The sequence below is a fragment of the Schistocerca cancellata genome, chromosome 9 (assembly GCF_023864275.1).
Source record: "Schistocerca cancellata isolate TAMUIC-IGC-003103 chromosome 9, iqSchCanc2.1, whole genome shotgun sequence".
NCBI classification, from domain to species: domain Eukaryota; kingdom Metazoa; phylum Arthropoda; class Insecta; order Orthoptera; family Acrididae; genus Schistocerca; species Schistocerca cancellata.
Genome location: NC_064634.1, coordinates 390,538,813 through 390,562,147, shown reverse-complemented (window position 1 = coordinate 390,562,147; position 23,335 = coordinate 390,538,813). Strand labels below are relative to the sequence as shown.

Below are 23,335 nucleotides of genomic sequence, written 5' to 3'. Positions count from 1 at the left end.
AGAGCACGTAGGAATTCAGTATTGAAGTCACAGGCAACAATGACTGCGTGAGCGGAATTATAATGTTAGGTTTACGACACGAACATGTGCTCGTTCATAACAGAATCTATATAACAGCAGCTAATGAAATACGGTAGTTGTTGGGACACAAAACAGGTGTAATGATTACCTCAGTATTAAATGCTCGTTGAGTTAGTTTAAAATTTCGTTTCCATAATTTCTTTAGACACAGCGACTGTTGTAATTAATTCACAGAATATTAAATGTCTTTTCTTTTCTTTAAAATTCGTTTCCATAAGATGGCATCAATTTAGAAACGTTTTAAGATACAATGTTTGTATATTATCTTTGAAAACTGGACTGAATCGCATCAGTTTGTATTAGTCGACCACAATATTATTGCACCTGAGTGTGAGAGTGTCTTGGTCGGCTTACCGTGAGGCTGCGCTTAATCTGGATTGAATGCATGATTGACCTGAAAGCAATGACTGTGCGATTCCTTTTCCTTATTCACCACCATACTTGTTTGCTGTAACGACGCTGCGTGTTCCTGGTAAAAGCCAAGCGGAATACCATCGCGGTTCAATAGCAGTGTGATATTCTCTTAACAGATATTCTGTAAAATGAATGTATATCTGGAGCGTGACCGTTTTTTTCTTTTTTTAGGACATCAACGAACGGAGTGAGGTTAGCTTTCTTGCGAACAAGGAATATCATGTGCTGTTGGTAAGACTGCGGTCATAGTGGCACCGATATAAGTAGATTCCGCCGACGACCGACAACGGCCGAATACCACCGAACTTTTCAAATCACTACGGCACTAGCTCGCGGTCATCCTGTAGCCGATTTCATTGTCCGAACGTACAGACTTCGTACGGCAATCTGTGTAATTCAAATCAGAGAAAGGTTCTCACACACGAATACGGACTGTGCGTGAGAAATTTTAAGCGTAAATTACAACCTCAAAAAATAATTTGTTCAAGTGAGGAGGATGGCGTATCTTCTGCTTTTGGGTTGTGGTGGATGGATATTGGCTGTTTACAAATTATTATTACTGCTTACTGACGTTTTATGCAAGTAGGGTGGTGATCCTCCTGTATGAAGTGGTTTGCGAATGTTGTGTATGTGTTTCCACTTCTTAGTGCATTAGATGTTCATAGTATTGTATTCTAAGCTTTGTGCTAGTCTTTCACACGTATGTTGCATAACAGTCATTGGAGGTTAATTGACGTATGTCTGCACAGCTTCAAATAAATACAGCCAAACAGAGTGTTTGTAATCTTACTTTTCAGGGTCACTACGAATCACCACAAGTACTGGTACGTAACAGAACGTTTCTCACTTCACCTCATATACTCGTAAAACAGTATTCGCCACGTTCTTTTCAAGACCGATTTAGATTATTCACATGCACTCAGCGTCTTTTTTAAGAGCAAAAGTCGCAGTGCAGTACTCGTCGCTAAGCACAGAGGCCGACCAATTCTTCTGTAGTAAGTTAAAACCCAACTACTTCATACATGGAACAGATTCTAGCATGATATAACCTATACTCTTTGACTCCGCCAGAAATTGACGAAGAGGGCGAACGCACTTTGACCAAGCAGTCGGCCGATTTGATCAGGCGACCTCTGGCAATGACGCCTAGCGACTGTTGCCGGTGCCACTGCGAACGCAACCTTAGTTGGGAATTGGTTCAAATGGCTCTGAGCGCTATGCGACTTAACTTCTGAGGTCATCAGTCGCCTAGAACTTAGAACTAATTAAACCTAACTAACCTAAGGACATCACACACTTCCATGCCCGAGGCAGGATTCGAACCTGCGACCGTAGCGGTCGCTCGGATCCAGACTGTAGCGCCTAAAACCGCACGGCCACTCCGGCCGGAGATGGGAATTCCCCTGAGTCCAACGACTCTGGAGACCTAAGCGTGAAACAGAACCACCAATGGGATTAATAAGGTTGTGCGTTCGTGATATGTCTGAAATTCACGGTACGTCTGCGATAGTCACAACAGATGATATCCGGCACTTCGTGAAGCTGTAGTTTCTATTACCTCGGCTTAACTGTACTGACGTTCTGCACACCTACCAGAAAAGTGTATGAAACAATATGCGTGTGATACTGGGGTTAAGATGGTCAGGATATGCGCTTTCTCAAATTAACGGAACCGTACGCGTACATCCAAAATCTTTTGCACGCAGTAAAGGAAAATGATCCTGTTGAGAAACTATATAGGGTGGTTCAAATGGTTCAAATGGCTCTGAGCACTATGGGACTTAACTTCTAAGGTCATCAGTCCCCTAGAACTTAGAACTACTTAAACCTAACTAACCTAAGGACATCACACACATCCATGCCCGAGGCAGGATTCGAACCTGCGACCGTAGCGGCCGCGCGGTTCCAGACTGTAGCGCCTTTAACCGCTTGGCCACCCCGACCGGCTATATAGGGTGTTTATAAATTAGCTAATCTTTCATAGTGAGAAACGTAAATAACTTATAAAAATGTTCGATACAGCACTGAATGCCGTTTCTCTTCAAGTTTTATTTACAAATGTTCATGTCGGCCACCTTTTGTACCACGGCAAATGTCCCATTCGTAACGTCCGCAGCTCGTAGTCTTGCTGTAGTGTTCCCGCTTCCCGCGCACGGGGTCCCTAGTTCGATTCCTGCCGGGGTCAGGGATTATGTCTGCCTCGAGATGACTGGGTGTTGTATGTCATTCATCATTATTTCATCATCATTGACTCGCAAGTCGCCGAAGTGGCGTCAACAGAAAAGAACTTGTAATATGGCGGCCGAATTGCCCTGCATGGGGTCTCCCGGCAAACAATGCCATACGATCATTTCATTTCCTATCTGTAATCAATTGCCCACTAAATCCTATGAAGCAATCTTCGCGTACGGTGGTAACTGCTTCTGTTATCCGTTGTTGCAGCTCGTTGACGTTTCCGGGAAGCGGAGGAACAAACACTGTCTTTTAATGTAACCCCACACACAGAAATACACTGGGGTTAAATCAGCTGATCGTGGTGGCCAGGATACTGTTCCATCACGTCCAACCCTAGTCGGCATATTCCTACTTCATGATGATAGCGCAGTGGCGAGCCATCTTGCTGGGAAATAAATTCTGTGCCCATATCATATTGTAATTGAGGGTCAGATAATGTTGATGTACGTCCAGGTACGATATGCCAGTAACAGTTGACTCGGAAAAAAAGAAAGGATCGTAAATCTTGTGACAGCTCAAAGTGAAAAAAGAAAAAACCGAAAAGAAGGGTTTCCTTCGATGAATAATTTTATCAGTATAAGACACGTGTTGTTTCATTATCATTTCCATTATAATGATTCTATACATATTTCATAGACAGCTGTGTTATATATTATTTGTGTAAAAAATATAGTTCTTTAAACTTATCCTAATATGTTGCATTTATTTAATTTTTGTTTGAAAAATAATTAAGTACGTCAGTAATGACGTAATGTTTAAAGAAATCAGCAACAAGTATAATGTAAGTATCATCAATTAAGCTAAAAATTTAAGGTATTACGTCAAAACCAGTGTTGTAATAATGCAAAACGTAGGCGAGCCCCGTACATGTACGATTACGTGACGTGGTTTCTGCTCACCCCACACCCGAAGTTATGTCGGTACACTTTACCGCACGTATGGAAGGTTGCTTCGTCACTAAACGTAATTTTATTAAGAAAATCTGCATTTTGCTAAACATTTCTACACAACAGTCAATGGCCTTTATCTGTCACTTTCTCTTAAAACTTGCATCAGTTGCAATACGTAGGGTTTGAATGACAGGCGTTCACGTAACACCTCCCACACTGTAACTCTGACACGTCTCCATTTACCCGGACGACGAATGTAAGACTGCCGAACTTGATCAACTGTTGCCTCAGAAACTGCTGGCCGATTCTGACTCGGCGTTCTATGTGATACACAGCCAGTTTCGGTGAAACCATTATACCAATTAATAACGGTTTCTCTTTGAAGTGGTGGCTTGTGATATTTAGCCTTGACCTGTCTCTGAACTGTAGTAGCGGATTTGGATTCATGAAACCATAAAGAACACTGCGCAAGCTCTGCACCGTTTATACGGCTCCATGACGAATGTTGGAATATCTCACTGGGGCATGCCACTTAGCGGAAACGTCGGGAACTTTCATTAGTTTTAGGCGGGAATACAACTTGAAGATTTACTACATTCCGTTCTGCATCAAACGTTCCTGTAAGTTATTTACCTTTTCCACAGTTAAAGGTTACTTTCTTATAAATTACCTCCATTTAGAACTTGTGGGGGATCTATAAAAAATCAGATAAACTGATGAGGTTTATGAAGGAAAGTGAAACGACATATGCAGCAAACGCATTGGACACTTTCCCAACCGTTGCTCACGCAGCGGTTCGCCGTAATTAGGTAGCATATAAATGCTTGGGGTGGTAATATACACACTTTGAATTAGCTTCTAGATCTGCGCTCAAGTCTGAAATTTCAGTTGACTGGTGAAATTATTGTATGCAATAGTATCAATGTATTGTTTGCTCTATACGATAAGTTATTAGCAGAATAATATAGATTTATAGTGAAACAGAGAGTAACAGACATACACAATTTACAGTACAAAATTATTTTTTAGGATGCAACCAAAATTAGCAAAGAGCTTATTCAGCGACACAAAAATACAGAGTCTTGCATGAACACAGACAAATATGAGAGCGTATTTACGAAGAGAAAAAGCTAGTCTAACGGACTGTAATGAGCGGGTATGTAGAATGTTCTATTCTTTAATAGTTTCGGTGTTGTCCACAGGATGAACCAGAGCTGCATGGACAAATTTTCAGTGGCTGTTCAGGGATATCTTCGGAGTATTTTGCTTGAAGGGACCGACGGTTTCCGGTGGCTCGTTAAGGAGTAATAACGAAATTATGATTTTCTGTGAAAATACCTTGTCAACAATGACAAAGCCTGTAGAATGCAATCACCATAACACGAAAGAATCCGGTTCCTCGTAGTCGTCTATGTACAGACGCAAGGGTACTTTGATGTGGTTGCCGACGTTGCGGGTACGGGATCGAGCATAGAGTCGTTGTGCCGCTACATTGATAAAATTATTTTTCAAAGACTGTCGATGCTTGTGACAAACTTCTCAGCGATAATATTGTTGAGTCACAGTATAAAACTGTTAACAATGATTCTCTCGGTTCTTTCAACATACTTATTCACGAAAATATGGAAGAGAAAAAACAAGAAAATAAATCGGAAGATTATCCAACAACGAAAAGAACTTTATTACTCAGTTACTAATACTAAAAAAATCAATGAAATATATCCCAGTATTTTTCCTTGGAAATATAAGTATTGAGTATTAACATCGATCAAACGCGTCGCTGTACAATTTTAACTGCGTCCACTTCATTAAAAAAAAATTGCTTTGGCAGGAGCGGGCTGAAGAAATCTATTTTTTTTTATTTCGTGAAAAAATGTCAGCAAATTTATTTTCATAAAAGAAAAATTGAGAGAATTAGTTTTAAAAAATACGCCCAACAAATGTGCAAGTTTCTCGAAATATTTTTTTTATATTTACGATTAATACGATCGTAAAAAGGATATTTTCTGAGAAGATCTAGCCAGCTATCGAGAGCCCCTTTTTTTTCTCAAACAAGTCTACGTGTCTCCAAAAATAATTAATATTTTTTTTAATTTTTCAAACAAGTATTTTTTTGATTTACTGCAGTCCATACCTAAATTAAACAGCAAGTATGGGAACGTGATTGCCAACGTGTTTTAGAGAAACCTATTTTTAACGGTTTTCATGATGTTTCGAAACCCAAAAAGCAATCGATACTTATAAAAGGCAATCGACAAATCCTTTTAAGCCACACAAATTTATCATATAATGTTTTTCTATCGTAGCTATAATGATTTACTTATATAAGAAAATCATTTTTTGTAATTTTTCGATTTTTTCATGACCATGTTCGCCATCTTGGATCGAGTTTCATGAAAAAGAAACTCTATTTAAAAATTAACTTATTATACGCTCATATTTCTTGTTTTTAGATAATAATATTTGCAACCACTTGTCCAAAACGCTTGGACCAAGTGGAAACATGCAGGGTCGCTCCACACAAAACCTCCAAGGCCGCCCATCCAAGTGCCAGAAAGGTTACGCACACCTTCCTCTTTGACCAAACACGCTCATTTGTTTTTGACTTCCTATACAGAACGGAACTATGGTGAATTTGTGGCGATACTCACCACCCTTCGCAAAGTAACGAGATCGAAATTACTGGGACTCCTGCTTGTGTGGTAATTCTGCTCCCTGACACTGCAAGGCACCGTATAGCAAACATAGTCGTGGAGCTCTTGCAGACACTCAATGGGAGGTCCTCAGCCATTCTCTATATACTTCAGACCAGTATCCCTGCGATTATGCTTTTTGTTATGAACACTAAACGGCAACGCATGCTCTACAGCCTGCTAACATACTGGCCACAAGGTTATTAAACAGTTCTTGTGCTAGGGCGTTCTGTTTCTCCAACAGCGCGATTTACAAACGCTAGTTGATCGTTGGTGCAAATGGATGTGCTGCGGTACGTCTCCCCAACGCATCCCACGCGTCCTCGATGGGATACAGTTCGGGGGTTCGTGCAGGTCAGTCCATACGCCGATTACTGTCTCGTTCCAAGAGCTCCTCCAACTGCGAGGTTCGATGCGATCGCGCATTCTTATCCTTAAAAATGAAGTCAAAGCCGAATGAACCTCTGAAACGTCGCAGATGGGGAAGTTGTACAGTGTCACAATAATGTTGACCGGTGAGTGCTTCGCGTCCAAAGATTTCAAGGTGAGTAGTGCCACGCAACAGTTAGGCCTCCCTACAGTGTAACACGTGAATCATTAAAACTACCATGTTCGACAATATGTGTGGATGCATTACGTCGTCCCACCTCTAGCCGTATGAGGGTACATGCAGAATAACCATTTAGATAGAATCTGTTCTTATCCGAGAAGAACGCAGCATGTCATTCTCAATGGAGAGAAGTCTTCCGAAGTAAGAGTGATTTCAGGTGTGCCGCAGGGGAGTGTCGTAGGACAGTTGCTATTCACAATATACATAAATGACCTTGTGGATAACATCGGAATTTCACTGAGGCTTTTTGCGGACGATGCTGTGGTATATCGAGAGGTTGTAACAATGGAAAATTATACCGAATTGCAGGAGGATCTGCAACGAATTATAATGTTACTTAAAATCCGTCTTGATTGAAATTTGCAATTAAGACGGATTTTAAGTAACATTATAAAATCACTGATTGCTGTTATCCCATAAGACATTATGTCTGTTTTTGCTGCAACGAATTGACGCACGGTGCAGGGAACGGCAATTGAATCTCAATGTAGACAAGTGTAATGTGCTGCGAATACATAGAAAGAAAGATCCTTTGTCGTTTAGCTACAATACAGCAGGTCAGCAACTGGAAGCAGTTAATTCCATAAATTATCTGGGAGTAGGCATTAGGAGTGATTTAAAATGGAATGATCATATAAAGTTGATCGTCGGTAAAGCAGATGCCAGACTGAGATTCATTGGAAGAGTCCTAAGGAAATGCAATCCGAAAACAAACGAAGTAGGTTAAAGTACACTTGTTCACCCACTGCTTGAATATTGCTCACCGATGTGGGATCTGTATCAGATAGGGTTGATAGAGGAGATAGAGAAGATCCAACGGAGAGCAGCGCGCTTCGTTACAGAATCATTTAGTGATCGCGAAAACGTTGCGGAGATGATGGACAAACGCCAGTGGAAGACTCTGCAGGAGAGACGCTCAGTAGCTCGGTGCGGGCTTTTGTCAAAGTTTCGAGAACATACCTTCACCGAGGAGTCAAGCAGTATATTGCTGCCTCCTACGTATATCTCGCGAAGAGACCATGAGGATAAAATCAGAGAGATTAGAGCCCACAAAGAGGCATACCGAAAATCCTTCTTTCCACTAACAATACGAGACTGGAATAGAAGGGAGAAACGATAAAGGTACTCAAAGTACCCTCCGCCACACACCGTCAGGTGGCACGTCCTATTGCACGCGTTGTTTGACGTGGTACTCTTCTTCTCTTTCGCACAATATAGCGTTCGTCTCCTGTTAAAGTTGACCGTGGTCGATCACCTTCCCTACTTCGGGCAACGTGCTTCTGGTTCGGAATGCTCCCCATGCTCGTGAAAGATTGCTGCGAGCAATACCAAAGTCGTGGGCTACGTCTCTGGATCACGGGGTCCCGGGTTCGATTCCCGGCCGGGTCGGCGATTTTCTCCGCCCAGGAACTGTGTGTTGTCCTCAACATTTCACCATCATTAGGTAAAATGGCGACACTGGGCAGTGAAAAGATTGGGAATTTGTATGGGCTCTGATAACGATGCCATTGAGTGCTACACAAACCAAAATCATCATCGTGGCCTACACACCTCACGATTCGTTCTTCTTACAGTTTCCCAATGATCCTTCCCCACGTGAAGTAATCCAGATGTCTCCGGGCCGTGTTGTAATGAAGAGGAACACAACAGTGCACCTTAACTGTTCGTTGCTTCAACTGCCTTGTGTTATGGGGTCTGCCCCATTTGGCGCTATAGTCACACTGAGCTCGCACCATGTGACTTACTTCTGTGCACTACTGGAAACGTGGTCCTGCACTTTCACTCATTTTCACCGAGTATTTAGGATGTTACTTTACTTTATTTATGAGGTCCTTAAGGTTTGCAGAGCAGTGTGTTTGTGTAACCGGGATATGCTGTGGACAGCAGCGGGAAACGAGAGCGCGCTCCGCTCATCCAGAGCGTGGTGACCGCTGTAATTCATTGCGGACGCTGAATTCGTTCCTCACACCAAGTGGCCCGCCGAGCCGGCTGGCCGTGGAGATGGAACCGTGGCGGCGTGACGCAACGGCCCGCTACTTTCCCTGGAGCAGCCCCGAGCCGCTCTGGTCTGCAGTGTGTCAAGGACGACTCGGATCTAGCCGGGCCGGCGGGGCGTTGGCGAACACACGCTCGTATCGCTGTGAGTGCGAAAAAGCAGACGCAGTTCACTGATTCGCTACGAGTCGTCCGTTGCCAGAGGGGTGCCTGGAAAATGTTCTGTGCGCAAGCGCAGCGCGAATAGCCACTATCTCACTGTTCACTTAAAGAAAGTGGCCAAATTTTGGTAAGGCAGGCCGTAGCGTGCATTGCTAGAACTTGTACTGCAATACTTACTAGCTGAACAAGACCCGCTTCATTTGGTCTTTACTTTCACTGGTTTTCTGAGAACATTCCAGGTCACTCGAGAATATCGTGAAAATGAACATTCAAAGAAAATCGTAAAAATGATAGTATTGCGTGCTCAAAAATTCTCTCGAATACTCCAAAATATTCTTAAACCCACTTGAGTACTAAACAGAACTCCAATGTGAAATACTTTGGCGCAACCGCTACGGTCGCAGGTTCGAATCCTGCCTCGGGCATGGATGTGTGTGATGTCCTTAGGTTAGTTAGGTTTAAGTAGTTCTAAGTTCTAGGGGACTGATGACCTCAGAAGTTAAGTCCCATAGTGCTCAGAGCCATTTGAACCATTTTTGAAGTACTTTGGCATTTTATTAATAAGGAGAGCACTTCTTAACGTTCTGCAAAATTATGATTATTTGGTCACTAACCGGCATTCGGCTTTGCAGGACAGGTGACAAGTAAACGTGGCAGAGACAGATAAACATGCAATGCGACTTACGCGGGTATTATTTGTGTAGAAGGTACAGAAATGACAGTGTGTTGACGTAGGAAAATGCTAATTCTTTAACACGTATAAATAATTACAGTAATTAAAAATGGGGTAAAACAAGTTTTTATCAGATGCATTTAAAAACTGATAAGGAATAAGATGAATTACAGTTTGAAAAAAAGAAAAAAGGTTCAAACGGCTGTGAGCACTATGGGACTTAACTTCTGAGGTCATCAATCCCCTAACAAACATCCATGCCCGAGGCAGGATTCGAACCTGCGACCGTAGCGGTCGCGTGGTTCCAGATGTAGCGCCTAGAACCGCTCGACCACCCCGGCCGGCCTGCAATTTGAACCGAATATTTGTAAAGAAAAGTTGTTTTGAAAAAAGGGAAAACAAAAACTGACTCGGATCATTTAGTACTAGGCTGCCCCTTTGTGCAATGTGTTTGTTAATTTCCAGCATTTCCTGCAGAGTCGTCTTTCTCCTTTTCTTAACAGCAAACTTCACATTCTGCATTATATCAATGGTTTTCTGCTAAAAGTTGATAAGCAAGGGTTGAATCTTTCTTCCTTAATATCAAGCTTCTCTCACGTGCACACAGCCTGATTGCCACAGCTCTGCCTAACTCACCAATATGTACTTTTTCACACCGCTTACAAGTGACTTTACATTCACCACTCTCTACCAAGGATTGCAATTTGTCTTTATTACTGAATAAAAATTTTGATATTCTGTTGGTATTATAAAATGTAGATCTGTAGTTGGAAGACTATAATTTTCATGCAAACTTGTTCGATATGTTGCCAATGCACCAGGCTTTTTAACGACTGACAGGGCAAACTCCTCACTGCATCCCCCTCAGATTTACTGGTAAGATGGCCCAGCTGATATCCCGTCAAAAACTGAACCAGATCAGGCACAAAAACAAAAAGAAGGGGCACTGAACTGTGAAAAGAGAAGCAAAACAGAAACAGTGTGCGGTCCAAGTTCAAGATGTGCAGCATCGAACGACTCGCAAGCATCACAGCCTCGTGGTTGTGTGGTCACGGTGTTGGATTACAAGGCGTGAAATCCGTATTCAAACCTCCCTCGTGCCCCCCCCCCTTTTTTTTCTCGCAAATTTTTGAACGGTACTTCCGGTCATTGATATGTTTGTTCTCCTTCTGTAGTCTTGGCAATTGTCATACAAACAATGGTTTAGCATATGAGTCATGTGGTAAGAATATATTACCGTCGCATGTAACTGTGATGAACAGTGACAGCAGGCGAGATGCCTCATAGACCTCTCATGGAAATGAAAACAACAAATAAGCGGGTGTGAACTATCTTACAACGAAGGAATTCAAGAGTCAAAACTTCCAAAACGTAACGCAAGAGGCTTAATGTCTGGTACTTGTGTAGAAGAAATAGGAGGTACGTACGTCTGCAGATCCCTTCGTTACTCGTCACTATTGCCAAGGGACGTTATATCACGATACACACAAATTTGAATACGGAGAGCAGACACGTCACTCAATGGCCGGACGGACACTTCATAATTTTGTGGTAAAAAAAAAAGGTTTGACATTGGGGGGGGGGGGGGGGCATTTGAACTCCTTCGCAGTCCAACACCGTGACCACATGACCACTACGCAACAGACATTTACAGTCGCTCAATGTTGCATTCGTTAATCTTGGACCGCTCACTGTTCCTATTTTGCTTCTTTTTTCCACAGTTAAGAACACCCCATTCCTGTTTTCATGCTTGACCTGTATTCAGTTTTTGATGGGCTATCCCACAGGCCGTCTTACCATTAAATCTAAAGGGAATGGGGGGGGGGGGGGGGGGAACGATGGGAGTTTCCTTTGTGTGTAATTGTTGTTAGCCAGCATATAGGAGTGGTGCAATTTGTCAGTTCTGTACAGAACATCGAGAACATACCGAAATACTCATAAATATTCGAGAGTATTTCTAAAACGTTCCACATAAGTCTAAAACATTCAAGAATATTCTAAAACTTTAAAGAACACTCCAAAATAATCTAGGACACCCTAGAGTACTCTAGACAATCGACTGATCCTCTCTAATCGATTTGCAAACGTACACTGGAGCACGCGCTCGCCGTCGCCTATGTATTTCCTTGTGAGCTGAGATGTATCCCAAAAAATGGTTCAAATGGTTCTGAGCACTATGGGACTTAACTGCTGTCGTCATCAGTCCCCTAGAACTTAGAACTACTTAAACCTAACTAACCTAAGGACATCACACACATCCATGCCCGAGACAGGATTCAAACCTGCGACCGTAGCGGTCACGCGGTTCCAGACTGTAGCGCCTACAACCGCACGGCCACTCCGGCCGGCAGATGTATCCCCACCACATCCTCTTTCGCACGGGAGAACGAGCACTTGGATACAGTGACCGCTTCTGCTTCGTCTCTAACGATCAAGTTTTCGGACCCGAAATAACATCGTAAAGAAACTGAGTGGCACAAACTGGGGTGCTGAATCGCCACTCTGCGGACTGCAGCTTTGACACTAGTATACCCAGTATCTGAATATTGTGCCCCATGTGGCAACACAGTACTCACACATGGAAACTAGACATCCGTTTGAATGAATCACTGAATTATTACGGGTAGACTAAAATCCACACCCATCACTTGACTGCTCGCCATCAGTAATTTCTCACCACCTGAATTACAACGCCAAGAAGCAAGCAATCGAGAACAGAAGAAAGTGCATTACCCCGACTACCCCCAAGGCCTTCCAATTCATACAGTCTTAAGTGACCCTCCTCCAGTCGACTTGATATCACACACTTCACTATGGCATAATAGAGGAAACAGCAAGAAGTTTGGCATGAGTGGTGCATGAGTTGAACTGCTGCAGCAATAAAAAATCCTGGTGTTCAAGATCCATTTGCCAGCCTACCAGGATATGATCTGAAGAGAAGTGAGTGGGCAAGACTGAAGAGGATGAGAACCGATCATGACAGGTGCAGTGTTGTTATGCACAATTGGCGACTCCGGAACTCTCCAACCTGCGATTGTGGGGCCCAAGAGCAAACTGCTCAGCATGTTGGCATACACCGCCTTCTGACAAAGTATCCAGGACGATTCAGTGACCTTATTAATGTTTCTCCATCCGCCATCAACTGTCTTCATTCACTAGATGTTGAACTCTAATTACGCATACCTATTTTAACTAACAGTCCTAATTTTATAGTTCAAATGTTCTGCTTTTGGTATTATTAAATTATTAATTTTCAGAAATATATATATATATATATATATCAGCTTCTTGCCAAAATCCCTAAATATCTGTTGTGTGTCTTTTGATAGTCACTACCCTATAATGGCTTCCTTCATATCATTTTGTAGCTTTTTTTTTTTTTTTTTTTTTTTTTTTTTTTAACTGATGCTCGGACACATGTGAAAACTGACATTGAATACTAGTGCACTCTTTCTTTCCTGCCTCATGGCTTAACATTCGTTACCGTGTTTTTGTGTGTAGATCTGAAATGCAGAATACATTTGTATTAATGCAAAAAATGCGGTTTTCTCCCATTGTTATAATTATGCTACGTCCATCCATCTTATTTCAATTAATGAGTCAACTTTGGACTCCTCCCATTGTTGTCACTGCGGTACGGCGCTTTCTGTTGGCCTACATCACCGTTGTATTCAAACTGACTGATTTATTCGTGCCTGTAAGTAAGATCAAGTCAGGTGCTCTCAAGGCCCCTCGGTACAGCATTACATTCTTAGGGTTCCTTGTCACAGAAAGTGAGGGGGCGAGAAGGAGTGGGGCGGGGGGCAGGGGGGGGGGCGGGGGGGAGTGGGCTGCAGCCGAGGTGTTCGGCCTGAGGATGGATGGGGAGGAATCAGGTGCCTTTCTTCTACTGGTATCTTCTTCTCTGTGGAGGCTAAGAATCAAATTCTCTGTTATACAGAAAGGGGAAAATGAAGCTGGTCCGGAAAGTACTTCACTCCCCTTAAAATAGGAGACCCAACCTACTTCATCCACCCCGGATTACAGATGTAAGTTGGGTTGCCTATCTTAAGGTGCATGAATTATTCTACGGACTACTTTCATTTCTCCTTCCTTATATATACACCCGGTCTCGTAAACTGAGATACGGCCAGGAGAATCCGTATCCAGTGACGTCGGTGGGCTGAGGATGACTGGGCGGCCGCTCGGTTCGCATGGAATTTGTTTTTTAATTGCGTATACCTCATACATTTTATCTCGAGCTTAGACCTTTTATAATCTCTTTGGATGCTCAGGTGTGCAACAGCGCAACAGTATTGACTTCCACTGTACTTTCATAATAAAGCTCACTACTTCGAATACGTCCTGCATCGTCAGATAGGCACATAAGCCCTTCATTATGCTAAATATTAGTAATCAACAGTCAGCGAAAACAACAGGGCTGCTAACTTGACAATATATACCAAATCAGCGTGGGATACCGGCGACGGATACACGAATGGCGGCGAGTGGCTCGCTGTAGCGCCGATTCACCTCACGTGCTCCACAACGGCCACTGTGAGAAGAGGACGAAGCTCTGCGTCTCTTTTGTGAAAAGGCGAGTAAGGTTCAAATGAAAAGCGAATCTCTTCCGCTCTGTGCATCTGAATTCACGGCTAGAAGTGTGAAATTGCCATAGATAAGGAAGGAATAACGTACCATTCGTGGTCTTGTGGAAAGAACCACCCTAGCATTCGTCAGAGGAAAGCCGGCAAACACTAATCAGGACAGTCGGGAAATCCATCCTAATTAAAATACCTTAATTTTCGAAGGATAACTTGTTAGCTAGCTTTCAGAAACTTTCCGCAATTTGTTACGCATCTGAATTCTGGTTTGTTAAGAGTCTGGCTGCATTCCCAAAGGGATACGAAGTTGCAGAGCCGGACATCAGACTACATCACATCCACTGAATTTTCTGCAATTTGCTAAACGTCTAAAAACTGTTTTTTCAGGAATGCCTTCTCTCACAAAGAAGAATATAGAAGTAGCGCCAGACATACGATTAACCAGTTATATACTGTAGGACAGCTCGTGTCTGAATGAAGTTACTTTAGCACAGTCTTTAAACCCCACGTGCGGACCATTTTCCGGTTCCATTAGGAATTTCAAACTCACGTCTTACGAGAAACTCTTAGCCAATTACCTACAGGCAAAGGCAGACAGTTCAAAGGACGAGGAGGGAATAGGATGTGAATTTTTTGATTTTCTTCCGCAAATAAGATTAAGCACATGCTGTAGAAGGAAATTACGGTAATGAGGGATGAACTTACGAGAATTTTGGAAGCCCTTAACGATTTTCAAATGACACTCGAAGAGTACATTAACATCTTGTCAGTGATAAATCGCTGCAAACAGTAACAACCGTAAAATATATGCGAATAACATTCCGGAGCGAAAATTTTATGGAATCACCACTTAAAAGTAGTTGCAGCAAAAGCAATCATGAGGCTTAGATTTAGAGGAAAATTTCCAAGGAAACGTAAACTACCAGGAAAATCACTCGTTCGTTCTATTCTTCAGTGTGGCTCGTCAGGCTGGGTTGTCAGCAGATTGGGTTGTTAAAGGAGATAGGGGAGACTCAAAGAAGAGTGACAGGTTTCTTCACGGGTTCGTTTAGTAAGCGTGAGAGAGGTACGGAAATTTTCATCAGGCCCCATGGCAGATGCTACAAGAAACGAGATGCACATCAAGTTTACTGTTGAAATCCGAGAGCATATATTCCAAGAAGAGTCAGGTAACAATTTACTTTGTCCTACATGTCTCTCGAAATGGCTACGGTGTCGAAGTCTGAGAAATCGGAATTCTTACGAAGTTCTACTGACACTCGTTCATCCCATGCACCATTCGCTAATGGCATATGGAGGGGTGGTCGAGAGGGAAGGAGGAAAAGGGCAGTGCAGAAGTACAGCAAATAACCTTCCCCACTGTCAGGCGCCTTGCGACGTGTAGGTCCAAAAACATGCCGTAACAGTAGTGATTTACAACATCCCTGAGGATGCTTCCAATGAATCTCTGCGTGGCGTATTCTTTCCTTACAAGTAACGCATTTGATAAACCATATTTATAGTCTGTGTTTACAGACAAGGCCACTGCAGGTGAAAGCTTAAGATTGATGAATAAATTGAAACAAAATTAAACTGGGAGGTTACACTACACTGTGCAGCGCGGGATTAGCGAGCGGTCTGAAGCGCTGCAGTCATGGACTGTGCGGCTGGACCCGGCGGAGGTTCGAGTTCTCCCTCGGGCACGGGTACGTGTTTTTGTCCTTAGGATAATTTAGGTTAAGTAGTGTGTAAGCTTAGGGACTGATGGCCTTAGCAGTTAAGTCGCACAAGACTTCACACACATTTGAACATTTTACACTATAAACATGGTCAACTGTAAACGATATACACTGCTGGCCATTGAAACCGCAACACCATGAAGACATCTTCAAACAAATGCCAATTGCTTATACACTGAAGCGCCAAAGAAACCAGTATAGGTATGCGTATTCAAATACAGAGATACGTAAACAGGCAGAATACGGCGATGCGGTTGGCAACGCCTATATAAGACAACAAGTGTCTGGCGCAGTTGTTAGATCGGCTACTGCTGCTACAATGGCAGCTTATCAAAATTTAAGTGAGATTGAACATGGTGTTACAGTCGGCGCACGAGCGATGGGACACAGCATCTCCGTGGTAGCGATGAAGTAGGGATTTTCCCGTAGCAACATTTCACGAGTGTACCGTGAATAACAGGAACCCGGTAAAACACGAAATCTCCGACATCACAGCGGCGGGAAAAAGATCCTGCAAGAACGGGACCAACGACGACTGAAGAGAATCGTTCAACGTGACAGAAGTGAAAACTTGCTGCGGCATCAACAAGTGTAAACCATTCAACAAAATATCATCAATATGGGCTTTCAGAGCCGAAGGCCCGGTCGTGTATCCATCATGACTGCGCGACACGGAGCTTAACACACCTCGCCTGGGCCCATCGACACCGACATTGGTCTGCTGATGACTAGAGACATGTTGCCTGGCCAGACGAGTCTCGTTTCAAATTGTATCGAGCGGATGGACGTGTACAGGTATGAAGACAACCTCATGAATCCGTGGTCTCTGCATGTGTGGGGCGTATGGAGTTGGAGTGATACGGGACCCCTGATGCGTGTAGATATGACTGTGACAGGTATTACGTACGTAAGCATCCTGTCTGACCACCTGAATCTACTCTTCTCCATTGTGCATCCGACGGACTTGGGCAATTACAGCAGGGCAATATGACACTCCACACGTCCACAATTGCTGCAGAGCGGCTCCAGGAACACTCTTCAAAGTTCAAACATTTCAGCTGGCCACCAAACTCCCCAGACATGAACATTATTGAGCATATCTGGGATGCCCTGCAACGTGCTGTTCAGAAGAGATCTCCACCCCTCGTACTCTTACGGATTTGTGGACAGCCCTGCAGGATTCATGGCGTCAGTTCCCTCCAGCACTGCTTCAGACATTAGTCGAGTCCATGTCTCGTGCTGTTGCGGCACTTCTGCGCGTCGCGGGGGCCCTACACGATATTAGGCAGGTGTGCCAGTTTCTTTGGCTCTTCAGTGTATATGCAAACGACTGGCATTTCAACCCAACGGCAAACAGCAAGTAGGCTTAAAGCCATCTACACTCCATAAAAGGGACGATTGTGCTGCTGGTTTCCTTTTGGAAAGGCGCATTTGAATGTTCTTTGTGTGTGAGAAGGTCGCATTACGTCTCGTCTATGAAGGAGAAACGTCTAACAGCAAGTGTCGGAATTCGACAGGTGCATCCCACAGTTCATCCCCTATTTCTTCCTATAAACGAAATTTTGAAAAATTCTTTCTTAAGCGACGCCCACAGTATAAGATCCACACCAGATTTGAAGTTTCTATCCTTAGCTGTGTGTCAGTGAGTCAGTCAGGCAGGACATTGCTTTTTATATATAGAGCAGATTGTTTCTACTATTCAGTATAGGCACAACGAGCTTTGCTTTCCTAGCTGGTGTCGCAAATTTAACGTCCAGCGGTGTATTTAAATATCTGACAGAGCATCTGCCTGTCAAAGGAAGGCAATAATAAACCACTTAAGGGGTGGAAGGGAGAAAATGGTTTAGCGTTCGATCAACAGTAGGAACGATAGGCTCATTAGAGATAGAGCAGAAAAGGCAGGCGGGGATATGGAAACCTTTTCTCCGGAACTCCTGTACGGTACCCAGACATTTATGCCAAGCGGCTCGGTGTTAGCCACATCTACCGAAACATATACTGTATGGCCCAATTTCCCGAGAAACGTACTGCTTTGTTTCCTGTGTGTCTCTTCCGATTGTCCTAATGCCGTGAATTGAAGTTTACATTCAGCACCTAACGAACTATCACTCAGACACCATCACTCAGGTCCTGACAGGTAGTTTCTATCTTCTATAGCCCCATGATGAGTTTCTCGCGTGGAAATATATGCGGTCCCCCCACTTTGATATACATCTATCTTCAGGATATCTCATTTACCTTGACCACCGCAAATAACTTTTTGTACAGAAGTAAAATATAAAATGTATCAAGCAGATACTGTTTAGCTACCAGGGGACGTAAACCAGCGTGACTACCTTTTTTCTAAGTTTATTCCTTACGAAGATATGGGCAACAGTGTCTTTTTTAAATAACACCCAGCAATTTTATTCGCTAATCTATTTTGTATCCCCAAGACATGTTCAGAAAAATACCACAGTGTATGCTTCACGTAAACATTAAGTTCGTAACACAGTGTATGCTTCATGTAAACATTAAACAGGTTGCACAAAACTGATTGACTTTCCTGTGCTAGCGCACAGTGGAGTTGTCACTAAACAAAAGGAAAGACATGAAAACTGAAAACTTACATTATCCGTGTATGAGAAGCATTTATACTTTCTCTTCGTTGGTGTACGTTGTATTCACAAAATTTTTAGCTAAAGACGATTGACGGAAAGAGTGGCTTGCATGTTCCTAAAGTTTCCCTATGTTTATCGTCAACACCATCAAGTGGACGACTTACGTTAGTCCATGTTTCTAATAACCTCATGTTTACGTGAATGTTAAATGGTTCAAATGCCTCTGAGCACTATGGGACTTAACATCTGAGGTCACCAGTCCCCTAGAACTTAGAACTACTTAAGCCTAACTAACATAAGGACATCACACACATCCATGCCCGAGGCACGATTCGAACCTGCGACCGTAGCGGTTGCGCGGTTTCTTATCGTAGAATTGGTTACAATAGTGTCTTGTATAACATTTCCTTCGCAGAGTCATTTTCCCCAGACTTCTTTCAGGAAATCTAAGTCTTGCATTAGCTCCTTCCATGATAATGATTATACGTATTCGTCTCATATCACATCGCTTCTTAACATTGTTGAATATGTAAACGATGTGTTGTGCTCCGAATGTTCCCCATCAGTCTGCTAACCCGATACTACGGAGCTCCTCTCTTTCTTATAACGTCTACTAGCGTGGTGATCGGTTGGCTGTATCGAAGCGCCTAGAACCGCTCGGCCACACCGCCCGGCCGTGAATGTTACATTGAGATATGTTACTGAACAGGTTTTGAGGAGAGGAAGTGGATTAACGAATAAAAATTATAGAGTGCTTTTTTTTAAAAAAAATATTGCTCTTCATCTCTTTTTAAAGATCCACGTTACAAAAAATTGCAATCATGATGGTTAATGTCCCTGTGGTAGCTAAACAACATTTGCTAGATACATTTTCTATTTTTCTTCTCGACAAAAAGTTAGCTCCGGCGGTCAAGATAGAATGTTTCACAGTTTCCATTACAGGCTTCTAGGGGTTGATAAGGTTGGAAAAGATACCGTTTGGATGTAAAATAAGTTTGAAGATCGAATCATTTTCAACTCTCTCGCTTAACGGTACGCACACAGCGTAGACAGCGAACTCTGGCATGTGTGCTATACAGCAGTCAGTGGGATGGACAATGTTTCGAATAGTCACCGTCGGGTTCTCTTCTACGCGACGAATAACGTCCTCTTCAGAGTCGAGAGTGCGGCTTGTCCGAGGAGCACCACTGTCAACCGTGTCGGCTGCGATCCGAACCAGTTTCTTGCAGTCGCTGTAGTCGGAAGATTGCAGTGCGTGATGTCATAATTACAACGAGGAGTGCGACGGCGCCCTCTTCCCAGATTGTGTGCGTAGCGTGAACAAGCGCAAAATTACTGTCATGTGAGTCGGCAAACGCTCCAACCTCTCTTCTCATTATCATTACCTGCACGCTAGATATAAATTGATTAAACAGGGGTTTTACGAGAACAACTTAGCCTTACCTCCAGAAATACCTGTTTGAGTTCAGTGAGCGTCGCCGTTACTCTTCCGTATTAGCTATACTCACCTCTTACAACGCTAGCAGCGCCCCTCTGAAGTTCTTCAAGGTCTACTGTCATGTCTACTTAATTACTTGGTAAGGGCTGCAAACGTTCGCATATCCTAGAATTAGTCGCAATAGTGTCTTGTATAACATTTCCTTTGCAGATTCATTTTCCCCAGATCTCTTCCATGAAACCTAAGTCTTGCATTAGCACCTTCCGTGATAATTATTTTACGTATTCGTCTCATTTCACATCGCTTCTTAACATTGTTGAATATGTAAACGATGTGTTGTGCTCCGAATGTTCTCCATCAATTTGCTAACTCGATACTCATGGAGTTTCTGTCTTTCTTATAACGTCTACTAGCGTGATGATCGGCTGGCTGTATCGAAGTAACGGTTTATACGGGAAGCGTTCAGTACTTCGTTGTTGGGATTCACGGTAGCGTTGCTAGACAACGGACTGTACTACGGCGTCGATGGCTACCGATGCGATGCAAGCGTACGTCCACAAATTTGAAATCGTGGCGCTCGCAGCGATGAGGAGGTACGACAGCGACAATTGTAAGTTTTATGAGCATTTTCAAAGTGCAATCCTCTATACCGACAAATGATGTCGACACCAATTAAGTAGGAACAGTTGTCGAAACTTAGGAACTAACTTGTGAGACGTATATCTAGGCACTTCGTGAAAACCATCTTAGAATTTCGTAGTACCTGCAAAACAAAATTGTGTGGTTAACCTGGTTTGTACCTGTCGTTGCCAAGTAAGTGATTTGTCGAGCATTGTTCCAAGATATTTCACTGACTTGGCCCACTGAGCTGCTGGACTTTCAGGAAGGCTGAGAGACCTTACCCTTGATGACATTAAAGCCGATGCGCCATTCCGATGTCCATTTCTCCAGCGCTTGACAGGTGCCTTCGAACGAGTTTAACATCTCATTGACTGCACAAACGAAATGCAGGCTCGGATTACGGAAGGATGGGAAAGAAAATCATGCTTAAACTGGTGATAGGGAAACTAGTTGGGCTTATATTTTGTTTTTTCTTAGAAATGTTCGGCTATTTCTTTCTGTATTTGGCATGATTTCCGAGGGTAAGGATAGGCATCAACTTAAGAGCACACGTGAAATTGCTGCGAGTGAAACTATTAGTAATTATCAATGTCTTGTTGTTTCTTACAGTTAGTTGGCTATTTTTTTTAATGGTTCAAGTTTGCTGAGGATGAGATTGCTGAAACTGCCGTGAGTGGAATCAGTAGTAATGTTATTGACAATTTTGGTTGTTACCAATAATTGACTACTTTTTTCGGAGGCATTGCGTGCATTATTCTTTTAGGTGTTGTGTTGTTGTTACTGGTGGCTTACTCTTGTGATCGATGTGTTTTTCTGTGACGTGTCATATACTAATGCCGTAGTTGAACCTGACTAAGTCGTTTGTAGTGTTATTCCAGTCTTCTTTTCATATATATTTCCTTACAGTTCACTCCACTGAGATTTCTGGTGTTATTTCGTGTGTGTGTTGTTGTTTTAGGGAGGGGTCTGGTATCGCAGTCTTTGTTTGAAATGTGTAGGTGAAGTGGATTATTCGAGTCCGATTATGTATTTTCTGTATATTTCTGTTCCGCTTATTCTAGATGAATTAAGAGTCGTGTTTTTCGGTTATGTCGTTGCCTTGGAATGACCTAGGATTTATCAACTTTTTTAGTTCGTTCCAACCCAAAACCTCCTCATTCCTGCGGTTGTCCCTGAATTTCATGTCATTAGCTGACTGTAATGCCATGCGTGTTTTATACCATTGTTTTTCAGCATAAAGGTCTATCTTATACTAGGCTTGTTATTAAATGTTATTGTGGTTGTCTTAGGAACTCAGGTAAGCGATCGCTTTTATTTGAAATATGACGTCATTGGTCAAAGCAGACGAGTAGAATCGGACTTTATTACCGGAAATCGGCAGTTATCTTTTCAGGGGAATCATTTCGGAATTTGCCTGTAGCGATTTAGGGAAATCAGAAAAACATAAATATGCATGGTCGGACATGCCTCTTGCTGTCGCCAGTGAGGTGCTGCGGCCATTTGCTTCTGGTGATGACTGCCATATGATCGATGTAGACGATTCTTAATATACATGGCATCTTCGGTACGTAGGTCCGACTTGTGCACGGAGTGCAGTACCGGACCAAGTATTGGCCCTTGTGGCACCCTAGCCCTTATTGCTTGCTGGGTTGAAGTTGCGTCACCGACTGGGACGATCAGGTAGGATTTCCGCAACTTAACGTGTGAAGCGGAAAAGCACATAGAAACGCCTTCTGCCAGACGCCGTCAAAGGCACGCGATACATCTAAGAAGATTTCCCTGCAGAACTCCTTACTTTTGAAGGCCAGTGTTGATCTTTCAACGAACCGAAATAGTTCACTTATAAGGCTAGCAGAGTCACGTCCAGTGAAGTAGGTTCTACATGTTAGTCATTAAAATGTATAGAAACTGAGATGACCTGACATGTCTTTACTAGGATACAGAAGGCAGAGTAAGGAGTGATCTAAAGAAAGTTGTGCTCAAGGACGCTAGTGTTTCGTCTTCGTGGATTCGCTAATTCGGTACGCCTATTCTGCTATTCAGCAAACGTCCGCAACGCAGAACAATGTGCGGTGGAGATGCTGAGAAGATAGCGAGTACATGATGAGGGTATACATGGGTATTGCACGCAGAGTACCACAACACTAGTGAATGTCTGTGACAAACCCGCTCCAAGAAAGAAGCCAGAGGGGACGTAATTTATTAGTAAAGGAAATAAATTTCTTAAATGGGTCTGTGATCATAATGAACTTTTTTTAATGATACCGTCTAGATCTTTCAAGTGCGCCGCCAATGCGCAACCGCTACCATCGTAGGACTTCCACCAAGTTTGTTGTGAACTATCTCCTGATTTGATCTATATAAAATTTATTAGAATCCTTACGGCTTATTTTGTAATTTCTTGAGCCACCGTATTTGTGGCGTTTTCTTTTTCAATGTTATGACATAACCCATTACCCAAGTTATCTCTGGTTTGAAAGCCTGTGCCGATGCCAATTTTTTGAAGGCTATAGGCACTGCTTTCGCGATGAGGGTCATTAATTGTTAATGCGGCAACTCTCCTATTTTTCATATGTATCCCAGTCCAGTATCTTTTCTGTACTTGATTTTCTTGTCCATCCT

The 23,335-nt window shown here is 42.9% G+C and overlaps 1 protein-coding gene across 1 annotated transcript in view; it reads right to left on the bottom strand.

Annotated features, from left to right (window-relative positions):
* Positions 1–23,335, bottom strand: part of LOC126100415 (cadherin-23) — a 410,352-nt gene that overhangs the window by 173,476 nt on the left and 213,541 nt on the right. The window lies entirely within an intron of this gene.